The following is an 11,340-nucleotide window of genomic DNA, read 5'->3' on the forward strand; positions in this document are numbered from 1 at the left end:
ACAAGTTTAGGTAAACTTGAAGATGAGTTTTCTCTCCTTCAAATTTTTAAATCGGTATCACATCTGAATTCTGAGCAGAACAAGTGAGCTGTAAAATGTATTAATACAGAACATATCTGTAAACAAACATCACCTTGGGCACTGCTCTTTGTGCCAGTGAAGCACATAGTCTGAATGATGTTCATGACAGCCTGGAGATACTTGAGGAAAGGGGAGCAGCAGAGAAGGCTTGAATTTTAGAAATATAACTATCTAGTTACTCAGGTTTAATCACACATGGAGCTAGATTGTGGGCTGGTTTGGGCTGAAAGGGACCTTAAAGATCACTGAGTTTCAAACCCCCTGCCATGGGCATGGATATCTTCCACTAGAACAGGTTGTTCCAAAACCCATCCAACCTGGCCTTGAACACTGCCAGGGATGGGGCATCCACCACTTCTCTGGGCAACCTGTTCCTCTGCCTCACCACCCTCACAGTGAAGAGATTTCTTCCTTATATCTAAATTATATCTAAAGTAAGATATCCTTATATCTTCCTTATATCTGACATAAATCTACCCTCTTTCTGTTTAAAGCCATTCCTCCTTGTCCTGTCACTGCATGCCCTTGTAAAGAGTCCCTCTCCAGCTCTCTTTCAGACCCCCCTTTAGGTACTGGAAGGCTGCTGTAAGGTCTCCCCAGAGCCTTCTCTTCTCCAGGCTGAACAATCCCAACTCTCTCAGAAATGCTTTCATAGGAGGGGTGCTCTAACCCTCTGATCATCTTTGTGATCACTCCGACAGTTAATGTCCCTCTTGTGCTGAAGATCCCTAAAGAGGCTAAACTTTGCTCTCCTAAACTCCAGGGATGCAAGCTTGCTGCGTGCTCTCCTTGCTGCCCTAAGGATCTTGAACTGCACCAGCTGGTCATCGACATAGAGAGTGACACCCTATGTCTCCCCTGTCTGTCCTTCCTAAAGAACCTGTATACTTCCATTTCAACACTTCAGTTGCAGGATCCTTCCCACCATGTCTCAGTGATGCCAATAAGATCATAGCCCTGCAGGCATCCACACATCTCTGACTCCTCTTGTTTATTCCCTATGCTACATGCATTTGCATAGAAGTATTTAACTTGGGCTCCTATGAAGCTGACTTACTGTCTGGGGTGGCTGGAATTCCTTTGTGTTGCTCTTTAGGTTCTTCCTGCTGGCCTGTACTCCCTCTCCAGGTTCTGGGCATCTGTTGCTGGCACTGGTATCAAAGTGGTAGAGGTGGGAGGGATTGAGGTTCCTCTTCCCAAAGAATGTTAGTCTAAAACTCTCCTCACCAGCTTGGCAAGCCTACGGCCGAAGATGCTCTTCCCCCTCTCTGACTGATGGACCCCATCAGTCCCCAGTAGACTGGGTTTCTTGGAGTGAGTCCTGTGGTTGGTAGGTTTTTTCATGAGGAAACACTTGTCAGATGACAAATCAACCCATTGTAAACCAGAGCTTCTCTTTCGTACAGAGAATCGCAGGACACCTGAAACAGAAGTTATGCACGTGAAGGTTTTTCTCAAGCTGGCTTGTAAGATTTCTCTTATCTAGAGGATTTTTCTTTTTATATTTTTACATGGAGAACTATGTATTGCTGCAACAACATCAATATAATTAAACACTATGAGTTAATTACCTATTAGGGAGTCTGATAAGCTGTATAAAGGGACTTACACCAGCTTATTCACATTGTATGTAGTATCACTGTAACAGGATATATAATATACACATTTTTATAGATACGAAATGCTCTACTTGTGGCTCCAAGATAAAACAGGAAAATCAAACACTGCCTCAGCAGGGGCTGATAGCATTGCAACGCCTGCAGGGAGAAGAAAGCTGCTCTCCCTGGAGAAGAGGGCTCCCAGCAGCATGGAGAGGTTCCCCTTTACCGGGGGGCTTGGGGAGGTCCCAGATGGCTCTTGGGGAGGGAAGTCCCAGCCCAGAGACAGTGGAATGGGAGGCAGGGGGGACCCTGCTGTCAGCCACATCAGAGGCTGGATCCCAGGGAAAAGCTATCTCACTCAACACTAGTGGAGAAGCTAAAAAGTCTGGAGGGCTTTCGGGGCACTGTCTGAAGGAAAGGGAGATCTGGAGAGGTTTGGCTAGAGAACAGTGGCTGATGGCATAGAGAAGGCTAAAAGGAAAAGTTCCTTTTAACTCTCCAAGATAGCTATGAGGAGTGGCCCAGGGAACCAAGACACTCCCTGGCAACTTTACAATTATTTTGGTCATTAAAACTAAATCTTAGCCACCCTCTCCCTATGACATAGGCCAAGGCATAGTGACTCAGTCTCACTCTACAGTAGATCTCAAAGCAAAGCATAATCTCATTACCACAATAACCTAAGTTACTCATCCACACTTTCTGCAGCCTCCTTCCAGATCTCCTACTCTCCCTGGTGTACCAGTTATTTAGTCCAAAAATGCTTTACTCTAAATTATCACTCCTGTCATAGCTATTCAGGAGAGTTTATCTCCTCAGAGTTTGCATTCCTGGATTAAAAATTGCTGCAAGTCAGCCTTTCTCCCCTTGTGAGCAAGGGGAAAGGTTTCAGCTCCTGCCATTCAATAACCACTTTCTGATTTCTCACTAGGCACATGCCATGATAGAAAAATGTATTTACTTGAACAGCATAGGGAAGGGGTGGGAAGATTCTGAAGCTCTGCGCTGCACTCAGACATATATATTAATTACTTAAATGAACATATAATATATGCAAGTGATCTCAAGCAGTTTAATCTGAACTCCAGAAAAGGCCTCTGAAGGCCACTCTATTTTTTCCACCTTGATACTTTCTGATAACAATTCCAGCACAACTGAGCATCAGCATAGTAAAAAATAAAAATAACTCCCCCCCAAAAAAAAGAAACAGAGAAAGAATTATTTACAAATTATGGGTAGGAGACAATGTAAACCAGTTTGACTAGGTGGGACTGAACAAACAGCAACAGACTATAGCAAGTTACTGCAAAAATTGTATGAGGCAAAACCCATCCCTTTGATACTGCTCTGGGCAAAGTGTTGCTTTTAGCAGGATCCCCTTGACTCAGCCTAAACTCACATGGCCACATTACTGGGATGTAGGCCTTACCCAGTGGGTGTATTTTAGCCTTTTAATGACACATTTGAGGTGTTTGTTTTGAAAGCAGATCTGAGTTGCAAGATTGTGAGTGTACTAATGTGTTAGGTTTGACCCAGTGTAAAGTTCCTTAGCAGTTAAGCTAGTGACAGCAGCTAATTCATTAGCCACCCTACATGTGCAACACAAGCTTTATTTTAGCCTTGGAACACATAAAGGCAAGGTGGGCAAAATCAGAAAGTCTTAAAATTTGGCTTCTCTTCCTCCACCAGACATGCCCAACTAAATTAAACCAACAATGTACCAGGATCAAAAGACTATTTCTCATCCTCATTTTTTGTCCAAGGTACCTTGGAATACTAATCCGTATCATGTAGAAAGAGCCTGTAAAAACTTCCTTCTAAAATTATAACAACAGAAGAAATTAGGTCAGCAACTAAACAGTAGGTTGGATATAATCAAGCTATAGCGCCCTTGGGACACAAAAGGTAGTGCTTTTTGCATTTGCATTTTGTCAACTTATGCAGCTTATTGCTGTGGGAGGAATTCGAGGCAAATAACACTAAGACAGGATTTACCAAAACGTTGGAAAACTGTTTGATCATTAATCGCATTTGCTAAGACTGTGATTAGGGTAATTGCTCTGTATTTCTTTTCACAAACCCGTTGTCCATGGGGGGATCAGGAAGGACTATCCTCAACACCCATGAAGTTCAGCACAGCTCAGTTGGCTCTTTGTGCCTTTTCTTTTCCCCTGAAGTATCAAATACTTGCCCCTGAAAAGGCGCAATACCAACCATTGGATACTGAGTGGCCTAGTGTTAGCATCTACTAAAGTAATTTCTGTTTCATTGGAGTTGTATCTCATTCGCTTTCTAGGTGACTTGTTATTCCTTGGAATGAATTTTCAAAGTGGTTAGTTAGCAGTGGGAACATGGAGCTGGGGTTTGAATGGACAGCCATAAAAACTGAGTTTCCATAATGCTATCTAGTGTTTGAAAACACTTCCTCAGTGGTGGCTACTGGCAACAATAGTGCATGAGGCATGAGGTCTCATACTGTGTCAGTGGCTGTGTAGTGTATTAATGCCGCCCCCAAGTTTGCCTCTAGCTTCCTTTTTTTTTAATTACACAACTGCATAAAAAGGTTCTTGTCTGAATCTGAAGCAATATTTTAAAGCTGTGTTTTAATTACTAGCACATGCATTTCTGTGACACACATCCCTCCAGAATCTGGGCATTGCCACTTTAATTTAGAAACACTGATATCATTATAATGAGCATAATACAGACCTTAGACTATGTAAGACAGAAAGAAAAGCATAGCTCCTATTCTCTCTCCCTAGAGATTAAAAACTCCCTTGGATACTACAGCATTCTTTTGTACAGTGGCTGTTAAAGTTTTCTTGTGTTTTTTTTTTTCCATGCTTATTATTTCAACAAGTATGTATAAATTGTGTTCAGTTCTAAAGAAAAAAAAATCCTGTTTTTCCTGTCAGTACTACAGGCTGATCCCTATGCTTCAGAAATCCATTGGATTCTTTCCCTCTCAGATCATCAGCAACAAGGGTTCTGTATAATAAGTTTATGTCCTGCTTGCATTGCACAACAGTGCTGTCTCCAGGTTCTGCTCTCAGTGTGTGTGCACAAAATGGAATTGCATCCAGCTCATTTGCTCTTTCTCTGTTATGTTGTTTCTGAAGAGCCAAGAGGATTAAAAAAAAAGCAGCAAACATTTGATGTGGTTATTAAACCCAGTTCATCTGACTCTAAGTAAACAAAGTAATAAATCTATTAAGAAATAGGATGCAACTTTTACAGTTACTTTCCAGGAGAGACCCATGCCTTAAGAAAGAAAGAGAAATGAGGAGTTTTATGCTAGAGGCATTCCTGAGAAAGGTAAGGAGGTATGCAAATAGAAATCTAATCTGGCTCTGACGTATGTGCTTGGGCAGAAAGCTATTGTTAGAGAAACATGTTGTTCCTGAGCAGCAGAACTAACAAAGCTTGATTTCCTATGGATTTGTGTCCTTTGTCCCACATCTCTTTCTCTTCACCACAATAATCCCAGCTCTCCTCATGCCTTCAGTAACACTGCCACTACCAAGAGGCAACAAACTGGGAATGGGCTGGAGCTATAAAAATAGCCATTGTCGACACGTGTGTGCTGACTGGCCAACTGGCTGGAAGAAACATATAATAGCTGAGATCCTTTTCTTCGGTCAAGGCAGTAACTTGACTCTCTGTCCCTTATCCTGCTGCCAGACTTCATGAAATGTTTAAAAAACATAATCATGTCCAACACTATCACTCTTTCAACTTGAGTCCAAACCTGATTTGCCAGAGGGTTACAAAAATTATTAGGTACAGGACAAACACTGGTTGCGTAAGCTTTGTTTCCACAGGAAAATGGATTCAGAAGGTTAGCTACTTTCCTCTTCTTAAAAACCAAAAAAACCCAACAGGGCTAATTAGGAAGTTTTCCCACAGTCATTTTCAGCTGCAATACGTTGTGTAAGAAATAGTAACTGACCTGCCTTAATGGTTAATGTCTGATTAATTTTGATTCACATAGCAATATGCGAAAGCATCTATTCTGCTGCTAACACTGAGACCTTTTATATGACTAAATATTTTCAGCCTACTGTACAATCATTATTGATCCTTTCCAAAGGAAAACATGCTGCCTCCTCTGTGGTCTCTCTATGTGCACCTCTTGTTTCCCAGCTTCAGGAGAGCTCCATTGGACTGCATTCTCACACTGTCTGGACTTTAGGCTGCATTGAGCAACAAACATTGTCTGCTCTGAGTGTTCCCTCTGGCATATTTACTTGAATTGTGACCTCATGTTTTGGTTTTGTTGTTTATTCCAGTTTCTTCAATACACACTCCCACTGCTTCTTTACCAAGCTACCAACTAAGAACCTGCTTTAAAGGATCTTATCTATTTCTCCTCAGGAAACCTAAACAAAGAAGTAAATAACTGAGGACAGGCAAGCTGAAAGCTTGCACCTCCCAAATCACTTAATTTCCTCTCCCCATCATACCTGAACACCTCCTTTATGGCAAGTCTTCTGTTGGTGAAGGAGGGCAGAATGACAGCCCTGGAGGAACAGAAGTGTGTCATTTCGCCAGAGGCAAAACACGGGATTTCCAGCAGCAGCATGAGGCTATGGAACAAAGGATGAGAACACAGAGGCTTGCAGTGCAGAGTTGCAACATCTTAGAGCTGGATGGTGACCAGCAGCTGTAGTTGGTGAACAGAAAAGGAGCAGAGGTTACTTGAGTCGTCAAGACACCAGGAAAGGCTTCCAATTCATCTGTTCTCAAAATGCCTGCAACTTCATATCTGTCTCAGCTGGGCTGAGGCTACCTATTGGAATACTACTCCAGCAAGAGGCGGTGCAGGACCAGGACAGCGGGGAGCAGCAGAGGTACCCCTGCAAGGTACCCGGACTGAAGCAGGGCAAGGCACCAAGGCTGTGGTGAAATGAGCCTTCTGTGGTTTGGGGTTGAATAGGGAACAGAAGGTACAGGTCATAGAAGGAGATCAAGAAGACTGTAAACCAACCAAATTGCTTTTGGGCCTTGGATTCTGACACTGGAGGAAATTACTTTTCATAGCAATGTGGGAAACTTGTTTTTTCATAGCAGGGCTGTGTGTACAGACATAACTGTGCATAAACACTTCGGCTGGACACAGTGAATGTAAAACAGGGCAGATGTGTCCTTCTCTGCCCTCCCTGCACATGTGCACATGTATCACACATTTATATACATATACACATATATGTATATACATATATGTACACATACATACACACATTTACCCCTTTTCACCTTTGGACTTCTGGGAGCAGGAGAGAAGATCCATCAACGTGTGGTGAGATAGAGAGCACCCAGGCTGAAGATTCTTTCTGGGTTTGTTCATCTCCTGAGGACCTAGCAGGAAGGGAGGATAATTGAAGTACAAATTATCTTTAGCTATAAGTAGATGTGCACATATATTAAAAATATCTTTTAAGAAATTTAGAAGATGATTTCATGATGAAAATAAGGCGTAGCACACTTCAGAATCTAGATGTTTCCCCTTTCAAACTCACGTCATACTGAGGGGAATAGCCCTTTAGTGATGCTTTGAGTTTCATAGTAAATTATCTCAGATGCATTGGCAGAAGATTAGAAGACTAAAAAAACCCCAGGCCTTTGAAAAACTGCATTTTTCATATTCACTGAACACTAGGGCAGGACATGTGTTTTTTGATCTACTGAAATTACTGTAAAAAATGCTGACACAGACCTGACACTTGAACCAGTGGATATAATGCTGTAGTTACAACTCTGGTAAGCCAAAAAATAAAAAGTGTTTCCCTCCAGTGTTTATATAAACCTACAACAGAGGTAAGTTCCCTGTGGAGTCCTGTCTTTGCTAATATAAGCAGCACACAGTATAACATGACTCTGTTGGTTCATACTAGATTTTCAACCACATTTCTTCTTGCTGCTTCTTCCGGACTCCTATTCCAAACCCTAAATTATTTGGTGACCAGAAACATCTTTATAATTTCCATCCTAAATGTACTTTTGGCAAGTCTGTGTCCTTCACCTTAGATAATTCTTTCCTTTTTGTAGTGTTTGCTACTAACATAGCACCCTTGAGAGCATTCCTAGAGTCAGCTTGGCTTCAGTTTTTGTTTGTTAGGCTAAATGAATTATATTTCTGAACATCCTAGTAGCCCTTCAGAACACTTACAATTTGAATTGGTCTTTCTTGAACGCCAGTGAACAGAACTCTTTTTGTCTTGCCATCATGAGGCAACTTCTTAACAGCATTATCTTTGTGTCTTCTTTGAGTTAGATTATATGGAACCTGAAGATCTATTAGATCTATTGTGTTTCTTTTGCCTAGAAAGCCTGTTATACAGTTACTACCAAAGAAAGCTGCCACATTAGTCCGGCACAATCTACCCTTGGTAAAACTATACCTTTTGTGCAATTTTCCTTTTACGTTTCCAAGTATTCTTTCTTTTGTATTAATTGAAAAGCCCCCTGTACTAGTGGAGATAGCAATCCACAGTAAATTAAATCAGATGTACTAGGGAAAGAGCTCAAAGAATCATAATTGTCATACAGATCAAATGTGATTTTGCAAGTCTGGCTAGCTGACTAACATTTATCACATACCAAAAAGACTGAAATCAAGATTCTGGCAACAGCCTATGTCAGTCCACTGCATCAGTGCAAGGAACAAAGTCTCTGTAATACATAGCTGTATTTAGCCATATTTATCAATCTCCATCACAAATGACAGTTACATATTTGATAAGCAATTTCATTGATCTGAGCTCTGCAGTAACAGAGACCACAAATAAAAAAACTCAACCCACATACAGTTCTCATGGGACAAGGTTTAAATAGAGCGAATCGATTACACTGGCTAGCTAGGGACTCATTACTGAATTCACTATTCTTTGTCTTTGGAAAGGCTAGAATCCATTCTGGGAGAAAAGCCCTTCAGCCCTTGGGATCCCAGCAAAAGATTAGAGTCTCTTTTTGTCATTCAACAGCCCTATTTCATCCCCACTGCAGAAAAGATTATGCCAGGGGCCATTGTTTCCCATCCTCAGGCAGGCTGGGAACTCTTCTGAGAGGGCAGAATTTTTAAGTTCTTGCAGGAAGTGCTGTGAAAAACAGTCAGGAACTACCTCCCTGCTCCCAAAAGCTGGAATTTCCTGTATAATTATCCCAATAGGAGCTGGAATTTGAAGAACTCATCTGAGTGTGGGACAGGGTGAGGCACAAAGGCTGGTGCTGTCCCCCTCCCCCAGACCTACATGGAACAGAAAGCAAGGCAGCTCCTTTCCCTGGCAGCCCAGATATCCTTACCAGCAACAGAATCACTGTGTGTGATGATTTGATGACATAATGCTTCCATATAATCTCTGACCATGGGAACTTTGGCATAGACCCGTTAAACCATCCTTGCCTACATAGCTGCTGTCCAAAATTGCCTTGTAACTTAGCAACTAACTTGCTAGCTGCTATCAGTCTTAGGTATTCTTTAACATTACCATTTCTTGAGCTTTTCTATTTCATTATGTGTATGTATTTCAAGTATTCCTCCCCTTGAGGCAGTGCTTCAAGAAGCAACTCACTTTTCTTGGATTTGGCCCTTTATGGGCTCTCTCTCTCTAATATCTCTAAAGAAATCTCACCAGCATGGCTACAGCTCATTCTGGCTTAGATTTATCACCCCATCACCTAGCCCATCTCTTACTTTAGTAAGGGTAATAAGCAAGGAACAATCATCCTTTAGCAGCTAGCAACCAGGACCCAAACACAGTGTGCTAGAACAACATAGATAAAAGATCTAAAAAACAACCAACACCCACCACCACACATTTAAGTTATGATTTTCACACCAAATCTAATGTAGTTTATATAAAACGTCAGATATTTGCAATAAAGTTTTTCATCCCAGGACAACAGAAAAGCACACAAAATAAGCTTCCATTTTAATAGAATCATAGACTGGTTTGGGTTGGAAGGAACCTTAAAGATCATCTAGTTCCAAACTCCTTGCTGTGGACAGGGACACCTTCCACGAGACCAGGTTGCTCAGAGCACCATCCAACCTGGCCTTGAACGCTTAAAGGAATGAGGCATCCACGACCTCTCTGGACAACCTGTTCCAGTGCATCACCACCCTCATAGTAAAAAGATTTCTGGATTAACACACCGCTACCACCAGTTAAAGGAATAGTCAGCTACATTTGCTGCAAAGGCAGTTGTTAAACAGCCACCTGTCTCCATTGCTGCGTTTTGTCCAAGAGCAAAGAGGAACTGCATGCCTTAACCTTCATTTATGGACTGAAGAGACTGGCTTTGCTTATGTTTTCTTTTGGTGTTGCTACAGTCATATCTATTTGGAATCTTAGATATTTGTACAGTATACAGACTTCCAGCACCTTGCAATTTCCCCCCCCCCGTATTTGTATCTGTTTATATGTGACCCTGTGGCTTGTTTTATTCAGAGATATTTGAGTACCTCAGAGTCTTGTGGTTTTGCTGCATGTGGTGATGTACTAACAGTGTACAAAAATATTTAAATTGCTACTTGAAATACAATTTGTACAAAAACTTAAACAAGCATCAATCAGAAGACTGATATGAAACCTTCATGTAAATAAGCCTTTAACTTTAGTGAACAAGTAAAGGCTTGCAAGAGAGCCTTTGGTCATATTTTAATGTGTTGAATACGGTTTTATTAAGAAATACATTAAACCCCTCATGAAGAACACACTGAAAGCCAACCCCTCCCTCCTCCAAATCTCTCAACCTCTGGGGTGGGAGGGGCAAGAAAGCTTGGAAACAATGCTGAAACTAAACATGGCATATAAAAGGATCCCAAAGAATTTATTAAATGACATATTGAAAATTCAAAGTTAGGAACTGCAAAGGACAGTGAGCTAAGAGTGCCCAAGTACAGAACCATGTTTTTTTTTTGTTTGTTTTCTGTTAGGTAACAGCAGAAAAAGAAAATACCTTTCAAAACATTGGCCTTTATGTAAATGGAGATGAGGTTTCTATTAAACATTTACCTTTCACAGTGAGCAGAGTTTTGCTTTGCTAGCTGATGACTACCACTGTTTATCAAACAGGATTAGCTTCCTTAGAAATTCCCAACCCCCAGTTAACAGTACCTTATGAATCATCAAATTTATAACTTGTCAGGCGTGGCCTGATACCTTAGGGCAAACTGGGACCCTGTTGAAAACGAGACACATTAACTGCTTAACAGCTCAGTAGACAATACAATGTTAAATTTGCTGAACTTTTGAATGCATTTTTACTGAATAGTAAAAAGAGAGAATAATATCTTAGCATAACCTTTTTTTGAGAGCTGTGGTCGTGAATCAGATAATTAAAAATGAAACAATTTTCATTGAGAAACATGCTGCAATCTATAGACTGAAAGGTGTCTAGGAGGATTAAAAAAAATAAATTCAGAAGTTTCTATAAAAAAGTTTTATTTTTAAACAAGGCTCCTTTTCAGAGGGAATAAAAATACTAACATATCTGATGATTTTCCTGTGGCCTTTTGGAAGTGTAAGCATTATTTTGCACTTCTTCCCCCTCAACTTTCATAGTATTTCAGCTTCTTCTTTAAAGCTTTCCAGAATCCAGTACTTGTGAATGGTGCTATAACCTGAAAAGGTAACTAACTACATCAAAGAAAAAT

Source organism: Neopelma chrysocephalum, unplaced genomic scaffold (assembly GCF_003984885.1).
Source record: "Neopelma chrysocephalum unplaced genomic scaffold, ASM398488v2 Primary Assembly neopelma1_26, whole genome shotgun sequence".
In the NCBI taxonomy this organism is placed as follows: domain Eukaryota; kingdom Metazoa; phylum Chordata; class Aves; order Passeriformes; family Pipridae; genus Neopelma; species Neopelma chrysocephalum.